This window comes from Podarcis gaigeae (genome assembly GCF_964106915.1).
Source record: "Podarcis gaigeae genome assembly, chromosome: 2".
NCBI classification, from domain to species: domain Eukaryota; kingdom Metazoa; phylum Chordata; class Lepidosauria; order Squamata; family Lacertidae; genus Podarcis; species Podarcis gaigeae.
In genome coordinates this window covers 51,254,122-51,279,413 of record NC_139679.1, presented here as the reverse complement: position 1 = coordinate 51,279,413, position 25,292 = coordinate 51,254,122, and the positions used below count along the sequence as shown (strand labels likewise).

Here is a 25,292-nt window from a genome sequence, read left to right as displayed (position 1 = left end):
CCTTGTCCTGAAGATTCCCCATTACTTTGGGGGTACACTTGCAGGGCAGGGGAAAGTTCCGCTTTCTCTGGGCTCGCTGTACCGCGCTGCTGAGAGAAGCAGCCCCTCCTGCTGCCTGTCCTCCGCCTCTGCAGCCAATTAAAGCGCAGGCCTGGGACCGAGAAGCAACTCCCGGCTGGAGGGACTCGGCGGCCAGGTGTCTGCGGTTGACCGGAAAGCGCGCGCATTCCCACGCCGGCGGCCGCTCGGCAAGCCCGAGCCGAGATCAGCAGCACCTGTTGCCACGGCGGTTGGACCCGCGGCGTGCGGAGGAGGCAGAGGCGCTTCCACGAGACTTGGCTGCGCGGTCGCCCGCGTGCTTCCACGAGCGCGAAGGGAAACGCAGAAAACTCCTCGGAGTCCTTTCTTGCGCCGCAGGTGGGGCAGCTGCCTCGCTCCCCCCGCCCCCGCATCGTGATATAAAGAGAAGAGAGCCTTCCCAACAGGCGCCTTTTCCTTCCCTCCAGAGAGAGCGCTCGCTCGCTCGCTGCGCAGCACTGCAAGGTACCGTAGCCCAAGCCGGGGAAGCGCCTGGTTTCCCTCGTGGCCGAATTGCTTTGCGGCTCCCCACGGATTATTCTTCCTCCTCCGTTTCCCCCTCTGGAGCGGAGGAAGGCGCCCGGCGGGGAGCCCGCTCTGATTGGCTGCCACTGACTGGCCCGGCGCAAAGCAGGCAGCGCGCTGCCTACCTAAGAAAGGCAGCTGGAGGGAAAGCGGGAGAAGCCGGTTGCCTCAGAGAGAGAGAGGGCAGAGGAGAGGAGAGGAGAGGAGAGGAGGCAGCCCGTGAAGGAGCTTGAAGGTCTGCTCGGCGCGGGCTTTCCTGTCGCTTCATCCCGGGACAGCAACTTCACTGAAGCGGCGGAGGGGCGCGCAAAGTGTTAGCAGGCAGCAGCCGCGGCGGCGGCTGAGCGGCTTTGACTTCCCTCCGCGGCGCCGGATAGTGAGTGAAAGACGCGGGACGGAGCGAATGGTCAAGGCGGCGCACTCCTTCCCCGCCGTGCGAGACGCCCGCCTCGCCTCTACCCGGAGGAGACGACGGCGCGAAGAGCAGATGCAGCCGGCCACGTGAGCAGCGGGGCAGCTGGACCATGGTGGGGGCGTCCGGGCTGCTCTCTCTGCAATGGTGAGACCTCGCTCCTGCTGGGATGCCCGTGCGCGCGCGTGCGTTCCATTCTCCCCAGTTGCTTTATTTCCGATCGCTGGTTTATGTCATCTCTGGACCTCTTTTCCAAAAAGGAAAGTAAGCCAGAGTTGCCTCTCCACCCCCCTCATGAGGACAGGTTCTGCCAGGCTGCCTAGGGATGATGAGGTATTCTGCATATGTTCAGAGGCACTCTTGCGTCTACTAATACCGGTTTGCAGGGCTGAAAACAATCCCTTATTGGCTTGCACGCTGCTGATAGGTTTCTCGGAAGTTGTTACGGAGAATCTATCTTTCGAAGGCATGTTCGTACGCGCACTATCGGGTGGTTCTGGGTCGCCTGCCTCCAGATAGTGCCTGGAAGTAATTTGCTAGAGTAGAGGACTCTTAAAAAGAAGGCAGCCTTCCTGCTGGAAAATATGACAATACCTGGGAAGCAGCCCAACGTAAACAATCCGGATCAGAAGAAATATAACCTTGGTCTGAAAGAGGGTGTCAAAAACAAAAGTTTCCTGCCTGTCCAAATGCGTCCACCGAATTAATAGCTAGGTGATGCTAGGGAGTTTATACATTGTGCTAGAGGTAGGTAAAGGAAGGTGGCAGAACTTTGAACTTTGCTTTATTATTGCTTTGTTTTGCTCCATAATTTCTTACCTGGTCAGTGAGGGAAGTTCTGTATTGGCAGCCCCCCCCCCCCGGTGATGTAATAGATATCTTCTGAAGTAACGGTACATTAGAAAGGTTTTTTTTTCCTTCGAAAGGAATAATAAAATGCATGACTATCAAAAGCAAAAGTTTCCTGCCAGTGGAAATGCATACTGACCAAGTAACTAGGTGATGTTGTAGTATCTACGGTGTGTGTGAGTTATGTAAAGAGGAACGTGAAAAAGAGGAACCCGAGGAAACGTTGAACTGTGTTTGATTAGTGCTTTGCTTTGCTCTGTAATTACTTATAAGGAAGTTGTGTATTGGCAAGGGGCTGCCCCAGGTGATAATAGATAGCCTCTGATGTAAGTTAGAAACCTTTACTTAACTACTACTGAATACTGGGCATGGTGCAAACAAATGAAGCGTAGGCAACAAAGCACAAGTATCCTTTAAGAGGTAGAAAGTGAGGGGAGGAGGTGTGCAGGAACAAAGCTGGGGTTGGGGTTGGGATGGTGAGTGTCCTGTATGCTTTTATGGTATTGAGGTTCACAGCATTGTGGAAGATGTTTCTTTTACTTAGCGGAACAGTGGATGGAAGAAAGAGCAGTGTATGTTAATGGAGAAGGGCTGCAGTTTCTTGGAGCTACCTAGGATTAAACTGCAGCAAAGTAAATAACTCATTGCAGTCAGTTTTGCCTTGCTGTTAAGCACAGAAAAGTGTGTGTGTGTGTGTGTGTGTGTGTGTGTGTGTGAACATAATATATAGGGAGGGGGAGCCAGTTCATGAATGCGAGGAAAGACACACAAATGAACTGAACTTAAAAATTCAACATAGAACACATTGGATTCAATAATATGCTGTACCACACAGCGACACAATAAGTAGTCTTAGGTTTCCATTTATTAAGGGAGCAACTTTACCACCACAGCATTTGAGAGCCATAGCTGTCATACTTTTCATGTTACAAGTATAGGATAATATCGCAAATGCAAATATGAATTTATATAATTGAAATTGTTTTGCAATTTCAAATCATTTTCAGTAAAAAAAAATTATTTGCATTTTTTAAAACATGTAGTTTTGTACCCTGTTATCTGTGAATATTGATATGGTCACATAAGTGAAGGGATTATTTATTTTAAGGCCAGGTGCACACATCACATTCAAATGACTTGTTTTTCCACCATGCCATTATTGTAGATGTCCAGCTACACACATACACATTCAGTTACTAAATTTTTCAAGAACAATTTTTGTGTTTATTTGCACTCACTTTTTAAATTCTTTTTATTGATGCTTTCCTATAGTAATGACTCTGCTGACATTACAGCATGATCCTGTGCATGTCTACTCTGCAATAAGATCCACTGAATTCAATGGTCCTTTCTCATTAGTAAGTATAGGTTTGTCACCTAAGTGACATTTTGATGATGCTTGGACAAGTGAAACAGCTTTTTTCTCTACTGAACTGCCAATCAGCAGTAGAGAAAAGTGGAATTGGAAGAACATTTCTGGATATGTGCCAGGAAGGAATTTTCTGCTGAGCTCTGTTTGAATTGGTATATTTCTGTGGATTGGTAGATGCTTGAAGGCTTAAGCATTTCTTATGTATAACAATTTCATGTTCTTTGACTGCTGCTAATGATGAGTAGAGCTCTCCAGAATTTCCAGACTTGCATATCTAAGAGTAAGGTGTCACAGCCTTTCCTCAAACTACTTGCAGCTTAATACTCAAATCAGCACATAGTTAGATCATAGGACTTTAGCTGCTGTTTTATCTGACTTGTCGGCTCCTTTAAATAACTGCTGAATTAATATAAAACACTGTTCCTTCACTGCATAGGATTTTCCTATGACTCAAGGGGTATACTCAGTTGTTCTTTTAACTTGCTGGCAAGAACACTTGCTTCCCTCAAGGTTTGCATATCTGAAGAATTTCTTGAAAATCTCAAAAGTTGTACAGTTTTCCCCACATGCCATAATTAAGCAATCAGATGCAAATGTGATAAATAAACAAACCTCTGTAGTTACGTCATTATTGATTCCATTTTATAGACTGGGTTCACTGAAGCCCAGAGTAATTTAACTGAGGCTATCTTCTGAACTTGTGGCTGAATGGAGAAGTTTGAACTCAGAACTCATGGTTTCCAAGTCAGTGCTCCAATGACCAATGTACACTCATGCAAAGAGTCAGATAAAAAAATAGGTTGACTTTTTGTGATCGCATGGGATGTCCAATCGGTGGGAGAAAAGACAAGGGAGACACAAAGAGATGAACCTAGTACAAAGATAAGCACCATGGTGGCTTGCAATGGATCAACAAGGAGTATCTGTTGTCACAATTTTGTGAGGACACTTACACTTCTTCAGGTTGCGGCAGTTATCGCAGTAATGCCTCTGCTTGTTTGATGTTTTTTTCGGTGAAAACTAACCGCAGAGAAAGTCAACTTAAAAGTGACACTAGTTTACTATGCTATTAGCTCATATTCAGTGTGGACAATACTAAGCTAGAAAAACCAATGGCCTGACTTAAAATAAGGCAGCTTCCTGTGGCACTTCCTAGGCACATGAGTAGTTAACAGAGAACACTCTGTGAATGCTGCCTGTCTGTAGACTGAGCAGTGAAAGTGTATTCTGCTAATGGATCTTTCATTAGAGTTTGAATTATTGGAGCACTGGGGGAAAAAGTCTGGAAAGTCTTAATTGTATCTTTCTTCGGAGGCATCTTAAATAATCCTCCTGCAATGCAACGAGATAGAACTCGGAGTCACTGCAAAAAATTGAATGCCTGGGTATTGCAGCTGCTGTTCTGTAGCCATCATTAGATAAACCCCTCCTCATTTCTTTAGACCTTGGTACCCAAACTAGGTCCACTGTAAAGGTAGAAGAAACCGGCTTAGAGCATATGATGCCACTTGCTTTAGAAACAAAGTTATTTAAAGCACTCTACGTTCTCTGGTTTGTGAGTGAGCCGGAGAGGGCTGTATCCCATCTTCTGTGTTACTGTTACTGTTATTTATTACCCACCTTTCACTCTAAGGTTACAAATGTAAAACACAAAATTTAAAAGAATTTAAAATAGCTAACAGCAGCATAGGTACTTAGTGCTTCATATGTGGAATCGCCAATAAAACTGCGGGTGTTTGTGTGTTTGTTCAGAAGTAGCAGCTTCACCTTCTGTTTACCTGAATACTTATTGCTTTCTTTCACCTCCTGTGTTCACTGCTGGAAATTTCTGCAGGTTATCCATAAGGCAAAGGTGCGGCTCACCATTTGGCAATGGCTGGGATAACAGTGACTTTTGCTCCTTGGGAAACATGGAGGCCATTTTCCTTGGTAAGGTTCCTGGGGCAGATGGAAAGGCTCCAAAGTTCCTTCATGGAATTGGCTGTAGTTGCATCTCTGATGGGAAAGCTTGTTGGAGTTAGTCTCTAATATAAAAAGCTTTGCATTCTGCAGGAAGCTGTGAAATACCAAGGGACAAGACGGGAGTACAAATTGTAAAACATCTTAGTGCTGGAACTAGGCAGCTGTTGGCTAATATTATACACACCATTTTTCAAGGTGAAAATACCAGGTAGAGATATCATCTCTTTCACACACCCTTGGTGTTCTCTCCTGAAAGGAATATCATGCTGTTTGTGCTTTCTCTCTCTCTCTCTCTCTCTCTCTCTCTCTCTCTCTTGCAGGATAGTCTTATAGCGAGATTGTTGCCATGACGTTTGGTCGAAAAAGGGAAGCAATTTTTTAATGTTTTACTGGGTGTTGGAATACATACTTGTTTACACTGTAATTTCTTTATGGAGTTTTCAGTGTGTGAATGTTTGTGTGCATACACAATATAAATCCTGGCTTTCATAACTTTATGAAATAACTGTACTACTGGGAATAGGAGTTTCCCTTTCCCTTTCAATTTCAAATGGAATTATTATTTTTGAGCTTTTCATACATTTTTTTCCAGGTTGTTGTTGGTGGTGGAAATAGGGCTTTTTCTGTGAGATTTTTTTTTTGGGGGGTGTGTGTGGAAATGCTTCCTTGCAAGACTTACACTATGCCACCTGAACTTCCCTACAGTGTTCCCCCTCCTCCCCTACTTGCAAGCATCCATCCCCACAATTTACCTTCCAATAGCAGTTGCAGAAGCTATACATACACATGTGTATGAGGCTGCTGCACTGCCCTTGAGTAGACCCCAAAGTTTTACCCACAGAAAGTACCCAGTGCAAAGAATCATAGGGTGTGTGTTTGTTTGTTTGTTTGTTTGTTTGTTTGTTTGTTTGTTTGTTGGAATTGTGGTTTACCAGGGCTTCCAGGTCCTTAGTAAGGATTGAGAATTTGTGCACCACTTCATAAGTATTGGAAGAAGGGGAAGGCAGTGAGCCACCTTGGAATGGGCCAAAGTTATTTAGGAGCTGAGCTGAAATTCAATGAGGTTTTGGCTCGGATACTAAGGAACTTGAATCTCAAACTTTGGATGCTTCCGTTTTAGAATCTGAGTTTGAAGAGACTTCCAGGTCATCTAGTCCAGCCCTCGTTGTTGTTGTTGTTGTTGCTGCTGCTGCAGGAAACCCTCCCCTGCAGTTCTGCAACTCAGAGACATTATGCCACTTCTAATGGTGCCATGAGCTGTAGCTATAGTTTGTGAAAACATTCTTACTTCCCATTCCAATCACTCTAATCTCATTGTTTTCAATATTCATCAAATATTCTGATCCTTTCTTTTCTCAGAATCTTCTTTTGGTAACTGGTCGGAAATATAGTTCCAACCTACATGAATAATGGTTGCTTGCTTGCTCATTTATGGATTTGCAAGCTGTGGCTGAAATCCCTTACCTTGACCATGATTTTATTGAATGGCCTTGGGCAAGTCACTACTGGTAGCCAAACCTACCTTAAATACTTACTATGGAGCTAAAATGCCCCCCCCTTTTTTAGGAAAAGCAGGAGGGAGATAAAAATTTAAGAAAACAAAACCACACTCTTGCTTTCCCTCTTTATATTGCATTTTATGGTGACTTGTCTCTGGTTTTAGACTCCAGAGTTAGGGAGGCATTCTTAAAAGTCTCTAGGTTGCTGGGTGCCTGTTGGTTAAAAAAACCCCTCATTCTGGTAGAAAGCCTGATTAAAGCAGTTTTTATTTTAGTTTCACAGTAACTTGGTGAAGGGAAACTCATCATATGGAATTATACCTAGTTTTATTTTGGAAGCCACTAATGGAAATAATTACATTCAAGAACATGTTTGTAGATCAGCAACAAGATACAGTGTAACAATTTTACATTTGTGGGGGGAGAAAATAATGGAAACTGCCAGAACTACATTTTTTGTCCATTCTAGAAGACACTTTGTAACCTGGGATAGACCCAGGATTTATGTGTGTGTGTGTAAGGATAGAGCCTCAGTTTGTTAAGTCTTTTTTATTATTAGGGGGGCAGCTGCCCTCCCTGCCCCCCTTGGCTACACCCATGGAAAGACCCCTTGGGGAAGGAGGAGGGGGAAACTGGATTAGATTGCTTTTCCCCCAAAGCAGCTGGTTCTGATTTGTTCACGTTATGCAATTCTATTAGCCTTATTGTTAAACCAAATAATTTCATTTTAAAAGAGAAAATAGCCCTAAATGAATAAAAGTGGTTGCAGACACACGAGTAACAGTGGGAGACGCATCCACTAATGTACACCGAAAAGCAAATTAATTTGAAAGAAGACAAATTAGGCTAAGCCAGTTTTATATAATTAGGTGAACAATTATTGAAAATAATGGAAAATGTAATCAGCACTCAGCTTGCACTGTGATTAGGTGTTGAGGTAAGGAGGGGATGCCTATTAAACAGTTCAGCACCGCAGAATCTTAATGTGTGCCACAATGTTTCTGGTGCATATTTGAAGCATGCAACAAAATTCATCGCATTACTAGGAGACAAGTTGGGCTTACTCCTGGGACAGCGAGTTTAAGATTTATAGTCTTAAAACATGGAGGGGTGGGGGTAGGGAAATTAAACTCCTAGGTTGTTGTTTTTTTTAAATGCTGGCCCTCAATATATATATTTCAGATTCCAGGTGTGGGGCTTATTTCACCCTTGCTGAAACTCTAAACTAAGCCACACATGGGTCAAGAGATCGATCAAACAGTTAGCTTATATCTCTTCTTTGCTAGTTAAAACCTTGCGGTACAAACTGGCCTGGACCCTGCACTTTTTATCGGAGGCGCTTTTGTATGTTTTCTCCTCTCCCAGCAAGGTTCAGAGGGTGGCAACAAAAGAATGGACCTCTTCTGTGGTGGCTCCTCGATTGCTGAATACTGTCCCCAGAAAGGATCACCTGACACCATGATTACATGTATTTAGATGCCAGGTAAAAAATTCCTCTTTACCCAGGCCTATGGCTATTACAGTCTATGGACTCTAAAAGTGTGGACAGTTATTATGATTATTTTACTATTGGACTGTCTGCCAGTATGCTTTTGGCTAAATTTTTATCATTGGACTTTTGCAGTAGTTGGGAGTGGACAATAGCAGAATTTGCCATGACAATGCCATGGCACCAGGAGAGTGTTGATACTTGGCCCCCAAAGAGCTTTAACCTGCTCTCAGGTGTGTGGTGTTAACTCTTGCTCTCAACACTCCCTCCCCCTTGGTCAAGGGCCCCAGTAACCTAGCAGAGACTGCATGGTTCCTGTATGTGGGCTGCACTTTGATATGCCCCCTCAAAGCAGCATAAATATAATGTTTCAGCTGGTAGGAACAAAGCTGTGACTCTTGTATAACTATCAGTCATGCTATAGCGGTGATGGGAACCTCTGGCCTTATACTACAACCACCACCATTCCTGAATGTTGGCCTTGTTGGTGGGTGCTTTTGGGGAGTACAGTGGTACCTCAGGTTACAAACACCTTGGGTTACAAACACTTCAGGTTACAGACTCCGCCAACCCAGAAGTAGTACCTCAGGTTAAGAACTTTGCCCCAGGATGAGAACAGAAATTGCGTGGCGGTGGCGGCGGGAAGCCCCATTAGTTAAAGTGGTACCTCAGGTTAAGAATGGTTTCAGGTTAAGAACAGACCTCCGGAACAAATCAAGTTTGTAACCAGAGGTACCACTTATCTGGAGGGCCTCAGGTTTTCCATCACTCTGCTGTAGCAACAGCTACAGAAAGAGCTGGAATTTATACGCGCTTCTGCAAATCAACAGGATGAATAATTCATGCTTGGGTTGTTTTGGATGGGTTTCAGAATTTGACAAATGCGTAGGGGATAAGGCGAGTGATGGCCACTAGCTATGATGGCTGTTCTGCCTCTCCACTGTTGGAGGTGGAACGCCTCTGAATGCCAGCTGCTGGGAACCACAAGTGAGGAGGTTGCAGCTGTGCTTGGGTCCTTCCCACAGGCTCTCCGTGGGCATCTGGCTTGACCACTATGAGAACAGTGTTGGTCTAGATGGGCTACTGGGCTGATCCAGCAGGGCTCTTCTTTCGTTTTATGCAAGTCCACCCTGAGCAAGGAGCAAGAAAGTGTATTTTCTCATGCTAGTGCCCATTCATTTGCATTACAGAGTTCACTCCTATTAGCTTTCATGTTTTATTATGGCTAGCCCAGCTAAATTCTGAATGGAAACAGGTTTGATGTACTTAAATTTGTGTGTGTAAGAGAAGGCCTTCTGTTTTTATTCAGAGCTGCCTTTCTGCCTCAATGTAATTTGGCCTTTGGAGTGCAGGATGGAGATGAACCTGATGTACTGCATTATTACTGGAGGTGAAGAATCCTAACTCCTGCCATTGAAGTCCCTGCTCCACCATTGGCAGGTTCTTCCTGGCCATGTACATACAATCCTGAGTTGTATCTAGGAATGAGGGACAGATTTGATTCAGGAGAGGGACAGTGACTGGAAAGAAGTCAGGAAAGAGAGAGATGGAGGAGAAGGGCGGAAAGGAGAGAAAGTGAAGGATGGAGAGGGAAGAATGAGGATTGAAAAGATAAAAAGGAAGGGTGAGATGGAGGCAACAAGGAAGTGAATGGAGCTAAGGGGCTAAGGAAGAGACATGGGAAGTAAACCTGACAAGGCATGGATGGATGAAAATAAAGAGATGAAGAACAGAGGGAAATTGAGGAGGAGTGTGTTGTGCTCTGGCAACCCCAGAAATCCTTCTCATGTGGCCTGGCCTACTGCTGCTGCAGGGTCTGTTGCAGGTAAACCACAATGATCAGTATTACCATTACCACCATCAATATAGTCTCAGTGAATATAAATAAAGCTTTAATATTCACTGTGGGATAAACTCCCTCCCTACTTTTTAGGTCCTTTCCCCTACTTTTAGGCTGGTGATGGGCCTGATATAGGTTGCAGTCCTAACCCCAGTTACCTTGGAGTAAGCCTGTTGAATTCAGTGGAATTTACTTTTGAGTAGACGTGATTAGGATTATATCCTTAATTATTTATACAGGATATAAGTCACATATGTTCTTTTGCAGATATGCAGCTGAAGCTGGATATGCGACTTGCACAGTATTGCAGTTAGATCTATAACAGGCTTCCTCAACCTCAGCCTTCCAGATGTTTTTGGCCTACAACTCCCATGATCCCTAGCTAGAAGGACCAGTGGTCAGGGATGATGGGAATTGTAGTCTCTAAACATCTGGAGGGCCGAGGTTGAGGAAGCCTGATCTATAAGCAAGCAACAATGTTAAACTCATGTTTTCAAGTCAAAGCCCAGGATTGTTCCTATGTCTCTAAGTAAAAAAACAAAATAAAACCGCTAATGTTGTTCGAAAAGGAGACTGAAGCGGCAAGGGCTATATGCCTGGAAATGTTTGCATGTTCAGCCTTTTTCTTGGACAGCAAATTGCATTGACATTTGGGGAGAAGGTTTATTGAGCAGGCATTATAATGATCAGTCCTTGGCTTGCTTCATGCAGTAGCATGAAACAGCCCAGTTAGATTTCATATGGATTCGATAAATGTTAAATGTTAGAGTAAATGCTTATTGAAGTGTCCTGAATCAAAAGCTGTTTTTACTGCCGCGGTGGTTCTTGTCATAAAAACCTTAAGGGGGTTCTGACGCATGTGGTTTCATGATACCGCAAGAATGGGGTTTTCTGGTAGTTGCTTGTGTCTTGATAGTGCCATTATTTTCTGTACCTTGCTTTTGGCTTTGCACAAATTGGAATCTATGATACAACATCTGTAACAAAAATATATTCTGTAGAGCTTGCTAAAACTAGTTTAAATTGTCCTAAATTCCTTGGTTATGGGAGCAGGGTGAGCATGTGAGGCTAGGTGGATTTTGAATCAAATGCTCAGTGAGCATTTCAAGTATAACCAAGACTAATCACATAATTAAATATTTAACTTTCCCCTCAAAGACGGAATCTCTTTGAGCACTGAAAGTTCATGTACATGTGTGAGAGAATGGTAATTCCTGCACTTTGTGTTTTGTTCAGTTGTTATAAAATGGTTGCTCTTGGGAACCTTTGGGTCCACAGATGTTATACTACAGCCCCCATCCTCTCTGCTAATTGGCTCTGCTGGCTGGGGTGTGTGTGTTGATGATGGTTTTAGTCTGGCATCATCTGGACGGCCACAAATCCCCCCACACCTGTTTTAGAAGCTCTCCTGAAGAAGAGGGACTGGGAGAGATCATAAAAGCTTAAAGGTGCAAAGTTCTGCATGGAAGGGTGAAAATTCTTTCCAGGAATGTTTGGCTTGCATACAACATGGACAGAGGTTCATTCTAGGTACCTTGCAGCTAAGGGGAGATAACAATTTAACATGTACCCACCCATTCTAATTGGCTAAACAGTTCAGAGGGGAACTGAAAATTATAGGGCCCCTGTCGTGACTCTGTGTTAAGAGTAAGTCACCTGGATTGCATTATTCCATTATAATGAGAAACTGAGGTTTCAGTGTAGGAGAGGTGAACTTAAGCATGCTCCATGCTGTATTTGGGATGTAAAAAAGAAAAGAAAAAAGACTTGCTTTGGAAGAGTTAAAGGTGTGGTGAGCAACTTCAGGAAGCTGACAGATGTTGTGTGCTTTTATTCCATGACTTTGGGGTGTTTCAGAGAGAAATGATTTGTTTTTGTTGGCTTATGGGGAGTAATCCAGTATGTGCCATTACATGAGTTCTGTAACATGCTTGTATTTTTTTTTTTTAATAAAAACTACAGTCGGGGTTAGTATTGATTTTAAAGCTGCAGTCTCAGCAGTATTTTTCTCCTGAAACAGGTTTGTTTTGTTGTTTTTTAATGGGATTTATGCAATATATCATTCTAAGCATTTACAATATAGTAGAGGAAAACCACTCATATCCCATGAGGATAATCTTTCACATTCTGCTTATGCATGCAGTCCATACTCTGGGGCCAAGACTATACCTGTTAACCATAAAGTATTAGGTTCTTAACACTGATGCGTTTTCATTATTGCTGCTAGCCAGTGGCATGTGATCATTGGACTAGGGAGACTAGGTTAGTCCCCTAAATGTTCCCCTGGAACCTCCATCTCAAAGCCTGGGAAGCTTCTGCCTGGCTTAGTGAGAGATATGTGATTCTCACACATATGACACCAATATGTCACAACGTGCCCCCCCATTGCTCTCACAAGCTAGCGCCTCGGGCCCTATCTGTTCCCCTATGAAAAATTTCACTGGACATTGCTGCTGCTAGGGTATATCAGTGATATCAAAGGATGAGAAGTGTATCAATGAAATCATCCAAAACCATAGTCCTTTAATCCTGCAGAAGTCACAGCTTCTGTCTGAGCAGCAGCTGTATTTTCTGTGGAGAAATGTACAGAAGTCATCTGAATCTGTGGAAAGTTCTTCATTCCTAAAACCTTTGTTTCACTAATGTGAAGCATTTGTCAGGCACCATCCCACTCATGTGAAATTCTTTGACATTTTATTATCTCAAGGGATTAAAAATGAACAGCAAATGACCTGTAATTGATGTAAGTGTAGTGCCATGAAGATTGAGATGTGATAATGAGCCAGGATATGCTCCTAGATTCTGCTCCTGGAAACCAAATCTAGAAGACTGTTGTCTGCCCAGAAGAGAGAACTTTAAGAGTGGTGGCTGGATATTTGCAATATGACATTAATCTGTCTTATTAAGGGAGATGGAATAGTCAGAAAACGTTTATTTCCCATCTTTTCCATGACCTTTGTGTTTGCTGTCTAGACCTGCATTATATATAGAAGGGAAAGCAAAGTAGGGAGATGACTTTCTGATACTGAACGAGTCACATAAATTATATGACCTCATACTTGAATGAGGTAGTTCCTCTTACTTGGTGGGTAACACACCCGGTGGCAAAACAGATCAATGGCCAACAACATGTGCTAAGTCCTAGAGTCTCTTGGCTGTTTATGGCAACATTTGCGCTACATTTAGAACCATATTCATTTGCTCAGGTTTTAAGAAATGTTTGAAATCGGCATTGAAGGAAAATTATGTTGTCTTCTTCAGCTTTTGCAAAAGCAATAGCTTGGCAATTCTTTTTGTTAAAGATCTTTGGACCAAGTGGAACCTGGAAGAATATGGTTTTAAGCATGATTGGACAGAAGCTGCACTAGAGCACAGTTCCCATGTGTCCTAGGTGATGCTGCACCATAACATCTCTACTGTACCTATCTTAGAACTATATGCTCATCCTTGAAATTAATGAATACATGCAAGGATGCCTGAACATTCCAGTACAGCTTGAGCATCCTTTGTTTACTTTGACTCTCAGAGGCTTTGTTTTCTGTGTGGATGCCCCTAATGGCCGGGCACTGCTTGCTCAATCCCCCCTCCCATTTCTTTGCTTGACATTTTATAAGGTCTCAATAGATAGAGAATCACAGATTGCTCAGGTTTTGCAGCTGATTGGAGGCAAATAACCAATTAAATCCTAGGTAAGAATAGCTTCGCAGCACAGCTGCTTGATGCTGTTCTGGTGCCCTCTGGCTACATGCTGTGCACACAGTTAGACAAAGGGAACATTGAGAAGAGCAATAAACTAATTTCAAGTTGGTGCCAGTATTTAACTGCTTGTGCACTATAGTGGGAGAGAAGAAAGCCAGCTGACAGGAAGCACATTGCTGCAGCAAATACCAGCTTTGGTCCTTTATTCATCAGCCTTCAGTGACTGCACTAAATTCCTTACACCATCCTGCTGAAGTTCATGCATAAGCAGCACTTTGCTAGATGATACCCCTAAGCAAGGTAGGTAATTTGCATTGCGTTCGTACAGGCTTAGGACGTTCAACTCTATCTTGCTTTCCTCTGGGACACACTAAGCAAATTCAGTTTATTTTTACTAGTGCTGTAGGAAATATACTTGCATATTCTAAAAAGAGGGGGTTTTGTGTGTTTTTAGTGTCACTGAGAATTTCATCTTAATAGGATCAAAAATCTAATTTGACATCTTGATGCTTTCCGTTTACTCTCTCCAGTCAGTTAAATTTTCATGACATGACTTGTTTTTCCATTAAGACAATTTTCAATCACTTAAATGTTAAGATACATTATTTTGAGAATTTTCACATGAATTCCAGTTTTGAAACAGTATTTTGGGATATATCAAAAACACAGGTGCTAAATGGGTGAACTAATGTTCATCTTGCCCTTGGATCTAGTCCTGGGGTAGCACTTGCATTGAAATTTGGTTAGTTGTTGGCATTCCCATGTGGTCACCAATGTTGATGCATGAAGTGCTGGTGACATAGTGTATTTTGGCATATTCTGGTGCAAGGTTGGGGTACCTTGGGACTCTCCCCAGGCCATAACCCTCACTGGAGTGTTTATGCCTGACTGTAACACATCATTGAACTGTGATAATAGCTTTTGCTTGCCTGGATGGAGAAATATGCATAATACAGAGACTTGGTTCCTTTAGTGGGATTTCCTACTGTGTGCACATGTCATCTGTGCTGAAGGAACTGCACAGGCTGTTGGCTAGCTACTGGACCAAGTTTAATGTGTTAGTTCTGGTCTATGAAGCCATAAGCAGATTGGGACCAAGATATCAGAGGGCCTGCCTTCTCCTATATTGACTGCTTAGGTATGGTCTGTAGATGAGGCCCTCTTGTCTGTACCACAACCTACAGCTCATTGGATGAGGGTCCAGAAGAGGGCCTTCTCCATTGTGGAGTGTTTTCCTTGTTGATACCAGGTGGGCACTGACCATGGTTTTCTGTCATAAATTGAAGGCATACCTGTTACCTTAGAGTTTCCATGACTGTTGGTACTAGTCCCTAGTGTCATTAATTACCGTAATGTTTTTGCTGATGACTATAGATATTTAAAATTATTATTATTGAGCATTGCTGTATGAGATGTGCACTGCTTTGGTGTTTCCTTTATAGATGAAAAGTGGTATGGAGATATTTTAAATATAGTGGTATGTGATGAAACCTATTGATTCCTGTGCAGTTGTTGCTCCACTCCCTTTTGTTTCCTGAGCAAAACTAAAACTGGCATGTGGGCCCTGGCTGTCAACTCAGAAATGTGTGTCTGCACCTGAGAAAGGCTTGTCGCCCTTGGTCCAGTGGGACACAGCTGTTGAATAATAACCAGGGCAGACTGAGACATCCAGATTTAGGACAATGCTAGTCCTGAAGGAAGTAAACATTTATAGCGCCTCTGACTTAAGTTTGAGATGAAAACTGCTATGCCAGAGCAAAATCATTGGTTACCAAGGTAATCTTTTAGTCTATTGTCAGGTCTCACAGTATGGGGCAAGCTTGCTTCACTGTGTGTTTGTGTTTGTGTGTTTTGGGAGGTGGAGTAGAAACCACAATCTTTCATTACAGCAGCAGCAACAAAGCATGGTGGTAGATATAGTTAATGCATGTGAAGCGCTTTGAACAATTGAAAGTGCTATACAAATCATTATCTTGTTGTAATCCTTACAACCCTGTAAGGTGAGAAAATATTATCTCCCATATTATAGCTGGGGAGGGCTGAGAAGAGGGAAAGTGGTTTGCCCAAGTCCCCCTAGTGAATTCATGATTGAGGTGAGTTTCAAACCAGGGCCTTCCTGACATGTCTCTTAGTCTCCTCACCTGGGAAACTGACATATTTTGAACAAATTGGTATTTTGAACAAATATGAAATAATTTCAGTTCAAATTCAAACTCAGCAAGGAATTACTGGGTGAGATAGCTAAAAAATATCTCCATCAATACACCATGTTGGAATGTTTATCTGGTTTTAGACTTAGTTGCTTGTTATGTGTGTTATGATTTTATTACTTGAAAAAATGCTTTGAAAGCTTCTGCTGAAAAGCAGTCAATAAAGTAAATCAATCATTTTTTAAAGGTGTGCCCATTTTCCTTCAGATCACTTTTGTTAGTTGTTAAACTATAAGTGCAAAGTTGCTGAACTATTTCCCTGGTACCGTGAAACTGAGAAGGACATGGGAGTTCAATGTAATGTGTAGTTACCTCCAGCAGATACCTGTTCTCAGTACAGGATGTGTGGCTTTCTTAAAGAAGATATACTGCATGCTATTGACATTAATAGCAAAACAAAGCTTGCTTTCCAAGCTCAAAATACCCCAGGGTTGTTGTCAAATTGGATTTACTAGCATGTAATATATAAGCAGTCTTAAAAGGACAATGCCATCTTCTTAAGAATGCAGTTGCTTCATAGATTCATAAGGTATCAGGTGCCTTCAGGAAAGCACAGTATCCATTTGTACTTCTGTCCTGATTGTTGATGATTCATTCACTTTCATTGAGATAATATGTGCTAGAGGAAGAAAAATATGGAAATGGGAAAGTGGAGAAGTCACCCTTGCTGTTGTGATGGACAAATCATCAAAACTGTTTTGTTGGGGAAAGTACTATATTAGAACTGAAGGTCTGGAAGGAGTACGTGCTTTGAAAAAACCTGTATCTTGGATAAAGTCATCATAGCACACAGGATAGCTAAGATGTGAGGGAGAAAAGTAGGCTGGCGGTTGAATTAAGGGGGAATTAAGGGGTTGGTGTCCTGTCCAGAGAATGCAGTGTAATGAAATTACTGGTTGAGCAGAGGAGCATTGCCTGGATAGCCTGTATGTGTTGTCAGCTCCCACAGGTTCAGCACAGGTTGTGGAGAAGATTAATGCAATTTTGAATCAGGAATGGCATTTGGGTTGTGACTGAAGTGTGCTGAATGGTAGATGAATGGACTCCCTGGAAGTGTAGGTTGCTCAGTTTGGCTGGCAGGCGCAGACATCTTCATGCTCTCAGATGCAACTGTTGCTGTTGTATAAGATGAACATCAGAACCTGGGACAGTGCATGGCTGCTAAAGCTACCTAGCAGGGTCCAGGTCAAAGCATAGTAATGAAATGTTGGTACAGCATTAATCAGAATCCAACAAAATTGTTCTGAAGTATTGCCTACCATGGAAGAGAGCACCTTTTGGTGGCAGTGCTCTTGAATCTGAGGGATCCACTCTGTTGAGATTGGTAAGTCTTCTGTAGCTTCTGGGTCTATTCTGGCAGTGAATGAGCTAAAGTTGACTCTGTGGCGGAATCCTCTGTATCTGAGGATTTGGGGAATGGGATGGAGGAAGCATGTTCCCTTCATCATTTTTATATGCAGAACTCTCTTAAGGGGTTTGTTTTGGTGGCTGTTTTCCTAGATGTTCCAGGAAATGAAGGTCTCTCCCTTTAATGTTTTAGTTCACCAGTTTCTGAGGATTATTAATTCCTAGTATTTGGGCAGGTATAGTATCGGCAGTGTAGGCACCAACAGCATGGAACACCCCATGCTGCTGCATTTAAATTGTAGGATAGGTGAGAATTGGATGGGCATGAAGGATGAAGTAATATTATGTATGATGCATCACAATTAAGGGACACAAGGATAAGATACAATACTGGTTTAAGATAGTTATTGCACATTTCAATTTTCTTTGAGGTTTTTCCTTCACCAGAATAATTTTGCATAGCCCATGTTGCAATTACAGGCCTAACCATGAAACTCTGGGAATTGTAGTTCTGTGGTGGGACAACTCTCGGCACTCTTAACAAACCTTACTTCCCAGGATTCTTTGGGAGAAAGCAATGGCTATTTAAAGTGGTATGGTACTGCTTTAAATGTGTAGTGCAGAAGGGCTTCAGTCTCCCTGGGAACAAAGTATTGTAACAGCAAGAGAGATCAATTGTTCTGAAAAAGCAAGAGGGGAAAATGACCAATAACCATCTTTTAGTACTGGCTTTCTCAGTACGCAAATGTTCATAGAGGTTTCATAAGATTTTTGTAACACTTTTGATGCCCTGAACATACTGTTCATGTACCCAATAAGCCCTGAGGCATAAAGCATTCTTGTTGTGTTTGTGACCAAAAAATATGAACTGTTGTGTGTAGAAAGGCTATGACCCCTATAGCACAGATCTGCTGCATTTTCTCATGGTATCATTTCTCCTCTTCCTTCATCTCTCTTATGGCTTATGTTAAAAATTACCTTTCAGTGTCAACAGTCCTGTTTACATGTAATGAAATAAAACATCAGCAATTACTAGGGCCATAATTAAAACAAGAGACAAGGAAACAGACAGGAATCTGGAGTCTGTCTCTTTCCTTGAGCAAGCCCGTTTGCTTAACTTTGGGTTTTTATCTACACAGCATGCAAACATATGCAAGTATAATGATGTCATATTATTAAGGCTGGGGGGAGTTAGCCAGTAGATGAGTATATGGATATTGATGAAGTCGGTAAAGATGAGTTCAAAATAAATGTTACCAAGCTTACTATTTATATCACTATTTTAACTCTTAAGCCGTTTAGAAAGAGGATCAAGGAAGGAATACTAATGGACACTTCAAGCAATTCCTAGTATCCCCACATGGCACTTGCACAGTTATATATTGTAATGTAAATATAATAGCAGTTGTGCCAAAAAGAGGTTAACCCTGTTCCTCCCCTGAGATTTACGTGATAAGGTTGATGGTTCATATTGGGCAGTCTCTGAAGGGAAATTTGCTCGGGGTGGGGTATAGAGGATATATGAATGCATTTTTTTATGGTATGAGTTCTAGATTCATGATATTATTTTTTTATTATTTTTTATTTTTTATTATTAATGTATGGGGGTTCAGGGATGAGTAGAACCTCTGGTGGCGACACATCGTGCTCCTTCTGGAGTCCCCACCCTACACTCAGCTCTCAGCTGTGGCTCCTAGAAGCTGTCAGCATGTGACAGCGGCCACACCCCAGGAACGGCTTCAACTGGCTGGCTAAACCAGGTGTGGGTAGCCGATGGCTTTCAAACCCTCAGTGAGTTAGGGACTGCCCCCTGCATGTGAAAACAGACTCTGGTGGATTGAGCAGACGAGACCAATAGTGAGTCCAAAGGCCAAGAAGGCAGTTTCTGCATGTGCTGTGGAGGGAATTGAGAGGCAGATGAGGCTCATCAAACTGGAAGGTAGCCCATTTGGGAGAAAGAAAACTCTGATCCTAAACCTCTGCTGCCTTGCAGTTATACTCATTTGTGAAAGAGGCTTTTAAAAACTTTTTAAAAACAGGTTAACAAGCTTGTCATCAGATTGCTGATGTGAGAATGATCACTGGTCATTAGATTTAAGCAGTGCTGAAAGGCATGTGCAAAACAATGATTAGAATTACATATCAAGTAACGGTATTTGTATTTATGGATTTAAAATCAGGTTGTTCACAGTTAAAATAATTGCTTGTGTATGACATTTCAGTGTTCATTGTTTGCAAAACCATACATTAAAAAAGATGAATGAAATAATAAAAATGTATTGATCTCAGGCAGGCAAGCAAACCTCGATAAAAATTAATGACTCTCCGGCAGTTTTATGATACCTTTATTTACAAAAACACATTGAGTGTGTGGCTTCTAGCCTGCTCCCAATGAAGGAGTTGGCCCATTGCACTCTGACCTTGTCCAGTCTTCGAGATCAGGGGCTGAGAGGTTGGACGTCCCCCCTCCCCACTTCCACTAGACACAGACTTCATCCTCTGCCTGTCTGCTGGTTGCCTAGTAACCCTCTGACTGCCTCCTAACTCTCCCCCTGCTTGACAGCTATCTGTGTCTGTGACTTCTTTGTGAAGGGGAGCTTGACTCCCCCTTCCCATCTCTATCAGCCAGATTTCATATGCAGAGCCAGCCTCTCTCTCACTTGGCTCAATTTCTGAGTCTGACTGTTCACCTGCGCTCAGTTGAACTAAAAAAGAGCAGAAAATAACAAATAAAATAAGTGTATTTTTAAACTTGAATACACTAATTTAATTTTGTCCCAGAAGTTTATTGCATGACAATATTGAGTGGGTGTTATGAACCTCCCACTTCCTACGTTTCCCACTTCCTAGGTTTCAATGTGTCTTGAATATCCAGTTAGACTAGTCTCCTCATATGATGTTAGTAAACCAACCAGCCTAATTAATTTAAAATTGAAGGAAGAATTGACACCTCCCACCCACCCCAATGCTAATGACTGGAGGGAGAGTTCCTGAAAGTTCCTGCACAACTTTATAGCTGAAACTAGATAAATAAAGATAACCACAATGGCCTTGTGTTACAAGCAGGTGGTAAACTGGAATGCAGAGTTTGAACAAGGAAGCAGTACAGATGGCTGTTTGGTTGACCTTCTATTTATTTGTCATAATATCTAAAGAATTAAAGTTAAACCATCGAAACTGTCAAAATAAGCAACATTATTCCATAGACCATTGTATTAAACTTTTCCATCTTCAGGGCATAACATTAGTTGTGTGACATTAGCACACTTGCGCTTCTGTTTGGTTTTACACGTTTGCTTTTATTTTATTTGAATCCTATTCAGCATTGCCAAAATGGTTCCAGGGCAGATCACAACAATAAAAGTATACAGTAACATCAGTTTGAAACTTTTAAAGCCAGCATGGCAATGCATAATTCACTTCAACACTTACTGTATCTTTTCCGTGTGTAACACGCCCCCATGTATAAGACAAGCGCTATTTTTTGGGACTGCAACAAAAAAAATTCCGAGGGAAATTGACCAAAGTTGTACAACTTTTGGGGGTGGGAGGTTGCCCAGAGTTGTTGAGCTTTTTTTGGGGGGGGGGTCACCATCGCCAATCGCTCTACAGGCTGTAAAGGCAAATTGCCTGCCCCCCTGCTATCCATGTATAGGATAACCTGCAATTTTGGTCAATTCTTTCTTAAGAAAGTATATCATTTTATAGACGGAAAAATACTGTATTTCCCAAGACGATGCAAGTGGCTCTGGGTGGCTACATGCATCCCTCTCCATATAGATATAAGCTGGGTGTAATCATATTCCTTTGCATACCCTTTTCACCATTATGTGCAGAAGTTGTATAGACACTTCTGAGTGGTATTTTAAGCAATGAGTGACTTCAAACAATTAATGCTTAAATAAGAAGTCTTATATCTCTGTTGTGAAGCCAAGTTACAATGGCAAGGTATTATCCTAAAGACCTATAAAATGGCTGGACAAAAAAAAATTGTGGGTCAAGGGATAACTGCTGTAAAATGCACCAGTAAATTAATAATGCATTGTGTTTTAATATGTATGGATTTAAACCTGAGGCATCCTACAAGCATTGGAAGTTGTACAAATTCTGCACTTGGGTTTTCATTCACATGCATAAATAGCTTTTCTTCCTTTTTGGCAAGAGGCCAGAAATGTACACACACAGAGATTACAGCTACACAAACACACAGCCCTCTGCTGAATTTATCATCCAACTCAGGGATGGGTAATATGTGGCTCTCTAAACAGAGGCTGCAGCTCAGGGCTGAGTTGAGTTTGGTGATTTCTTACTGTTGTGTTTTTTCCATGCCCTTGTTTTTCCTGCTAAAGAGCACTAAGAGGCTTCTGTATAGGAGTAACATTATGACTCTTAATGATCCCCCCCCCATGTAGATTTCAGTGTTACTAATTTCAGCAGTTGCAAAAAGCTGCCTCCATCTCTTCTGCAGAATATGAAATTCAAAGTTAGTTTCTCTCTAGTTTAGCAACTAAGAACAACATAAATTGCCTTTTAGAGTATTTTGTCTGAAAATCGTGGGCTTTTTAAAGAAAGTGATTAAAAACAAACAAACCACAACAATTCCAGCTCTCAAAGAGTAGTATTAAAGCAGCAAGTATACATAGTTAATTATACTTAAGTCCAGGGTAACTTATTAGATTGTTTATATAATTTGTTCAGTGATGTACTTCTGCAATTGCTGACATCCGTTTCAGCAAACATGTAGACTTAGCTTGAGTGTTCTATAAATGTCCTTGTGTATTACCTCAGTGATTTGAGTTCTTCTGATCTTTATTTAGTAATCCAACTGACTCAAATATTTTTGTTCCAGAATTATCAAAACAACTAGCCAACAGAAACACATGTTCAATGTCATTGCTATGGAATATGTCCAGTTTTTTTTATTTTTTTTTTTTATTAAGCTTTGATGATATCATTGCTTTACATTGGATAAAATCATTAACACTGCATCAACATTTTTCTGCTCAGAAGTAATAGAATTAAACTTAAACATTTCCTTTGAACTGGAAGTTGTGTAAAAGTGCTTTGAGAAGCTGAGGTTTGTCTTAAAGTTTTGTACAGCAACAATATTCTCACTACACAGTGGTAGTGCTTCTGTTACGACCTTCCTTGGATCAGGCCATGACCACTTTTGGATCCAGATCCACCAGTTCAAGACCAGTGATATAGATAATATAGCTATTGAAAGATGTCAGTGTTTTGTGTATTTCTGTATATATAGGCACTGGGTGACATATCCAAAACCAGTTTGAAGTTCACATCGTGATAATTGTTTCATAAAATTTGAGCTAGCAATATATTGAGAATCACAATGTGTGTAAGGGTAAGGCAATATCTGGTTTGCAACATTGCAATAACTCACCAGCTAAACATTGCAATGTTATCACCAGTTAAAGCTAGCAAAATCACCAGCTAAACACTGCAATCTGCCACAATGTCTGAAATATAGATTTAACTATACAGACATGAGCAGGACAATGTCCTGGCAACTGCTACTATTTACGGGTCTAAAACAGATAAATAACAATATTATCAATCAACACACATTCAGTTTCATCAGCAGGCAAGCCAGAATGCATCCCAACGGGACTTTTGGTTTTGGGCTTGGCTACCAAATGGTGGATGGGACGCAGGTGGCGCTGTGGGTTAAAAGCCTCAGCACCTAGGACTTGCCGATCAAAAGGTTGGCGGTTCGAATCCCTGCGGCGGGGTGCGCTCCCGCTGCTCGGTCCCAGCGCCTGCCAACCTAGCAGTTCGAAAGCACCTCCGGATGCAAGTAGATAAATAGGGACCGCTTACCAGCGGGAAGGTAAACGGCGTTTCCGTGTGCGGCTCTGGCTCGCCAGAGCAGCGATGTCACGCTGGCCACGTGACCCGGAAGTGTCTCCGGACAGCGCTGGCCCCTGGCCTCTTGAGTGAGATGGGCGCACAACCCCAGAGTCTGTCAAGACTGGCCCGTACGGGCAGGGGTACCTTTACCTTTACCTTTACCAAATGGTGGTATTCAGGACAATCCAAAGTACGGTGATAAGTCATGGTGAATACAAATAATATGGGACTGGCAGACTGCAAGCAGGCCTGCTAGGAGGCAGAAGCAGCAGTGGCAGAAAAAGTTTGCCATGAACCGTGGTATGTGTTGGCAGTAGCAGTGACAACCTGCGAGGCCTGGTGGGGGTGGCGGCACAATCAGCGGTGGCTTGCGAGTCCTTGTAACAGCGACAGGAAGGGACAGAAAAAGCAGTGGTGGCCTGCAAGGTAGTGATGGGAGCTGAGCTGAACTACAAGTACATACAATATACAAATCCAGCATATATCTACTTCTGGTAATCTTATTTCAACTACTGCATTGAGTTTTTTAAAAGGTACAGTTCACCTTTCAACACTCTGTCTGATCTAACAGTTCCTTGACTACTACGCTCTGACTAGGGACAAGTGTTTGAGACAGTCTTCTGTAGAGTTCTTAAAATAACTTGGCAAATATCTAATAATAGACTCCTTAAGTGTTACATTTTAAAGCCAGCGTCTCTCAGTAGTTGTCTGTGTACAGGAAGAAGCACTTGTAATTTGTTTAAGGGTACTTGGTTTTGTTACCCCATCCCTGTTCACTTAAGTTTTAGCTATCTTTTAAAGTCATCTAACTAGTCATCTCTTTAGCAAGCTGCAAAGCATTTCATAATCCCCAGGACATTATATCTCTTGTTTATTATTATTATTATTTATTAGAAATCAGGCAGAGGAGCCTAAAATAAGAAAACCCAAGGGAGACGCCAAGGGCTTGACTCAGAAGAACATGTTTAGGTAAAGTCAGAAGGAAAAAGCAAGTTTTTACAAAAACACACCAAGCAACTAAGGGTCCTCCCAGAAGAAAAATGACAAACACCGGGCACATTGATTATCATTCTTCATGGAAGTTGAAACATGAAGCAAAAAATAGTATCATGTACAGGATGCTCTGCAATATTGTTGGTACTGAATCAAATGGAAGAACATTTCTGAGACATATTCCGGGCAGTAGCTAGTGAGTCAGAGGCATTGTGCCAGAAGCATCTGGTTCCAGGGACAGTGATAGAGGGATGATATGACACCCAGCAAGATCAGTCTTTCCCCTCTGTCCTTCGCTGTTGGATAGAGGAGGACTGTTCCTATGCAGCAGGCTCCTTGTATTGTGTATCTAGCTGTGCAGGAAATAGACCTTTTACAACTTGTCGTTCAGCTGCATCTCTCCAAATCAGATCCAGATGGTTAGAGTGCTGGACTAAAACCTGGGAGGACAAGGTTCAAATCCCCACTCAGCCATGAAGCTGAGAAACATTGTTTTTTTTTTCCTTTGAAAATGTCAATATCCCCCCCCCCCCCTTCTTACCATGTATACAACTGGTCAACAGTTAATCCAAGCAAAGTATATATATTGTCAGTTAAGTTTAGCCATAACTTTTGAATAGTGTGCGTTGAACATGGGATCTTTGCCATAAAATCTTAGCTGCATCTTCAGCAAAAAGCATATTTGGTAGCAGCACTAGGAAAGATAATGACTAGGAGAAGCACTGTCAATTAGTGTAGGCAGTACTCAGTTACTTGAAACTCATGCTGGTCACCTGAATTGTTAGTTTTTGGGTAAAGGGTCTCTTTCTCACACCTTACTTACACAGGGGAGAAACCTTTTAAATATATGGAGTGTGGGAAATGCTTCAGTCATAGGGGAATGCTAAGAATACACCAACAAACTCTTGCAGGGAAGAAGCTATGTTGAGATTCCTACATTGCAGGGCGTTGAACTAAATGACAGATGGTGGTTCCTCCCAACTCTCCAATTCTATGATTCTAATGCAAAACCTTGCAAGTTCCATTGATACATCTTACAAACAAATGTGTCCATCTGTCTCTTTCCTCAACAACATGATTTAAAGCCTTTGCCAAGCTGTTTTGTCTCCCCTGGCTCCACAACCTAGTAAGCTTACTGAATTATAAAAA

The 25,292-nt window shown here is 42.2% G+C and overlaps 1 protein-coding gene across 7 annotated transcripts in view; it reads left to right on the top strand.

The window, feature by feature from the left end:
- Positions 1 to 243: 243 nt before the first annotated feature.
- The window catches only part of HTR4 (5-hydroxytryptamine receptor 4), a 177,108-nt gene continuing 152,059 nt past the window's right edge, over positions 244 to 25,292 (top strand). For 3 of the 7 annotated variants that reach the window (XR_014559376.1, XM_083719505.1, XM_083719508.1), the window contains exon 1: positions 244 to 1,162. The gene's annotated coding sequence lies outside the window, so the exon portion shown is untranslated. Of the gene's footprint in view, positions 1,763 to 13,549; positions 14,026 to 25,292 lie in introns of those variants that run through there. The other 4 variants (XM_083719506.1, XM_083719509.1, XM_083719504.1 and 1 more) reach the window with 2 other exon arrangements.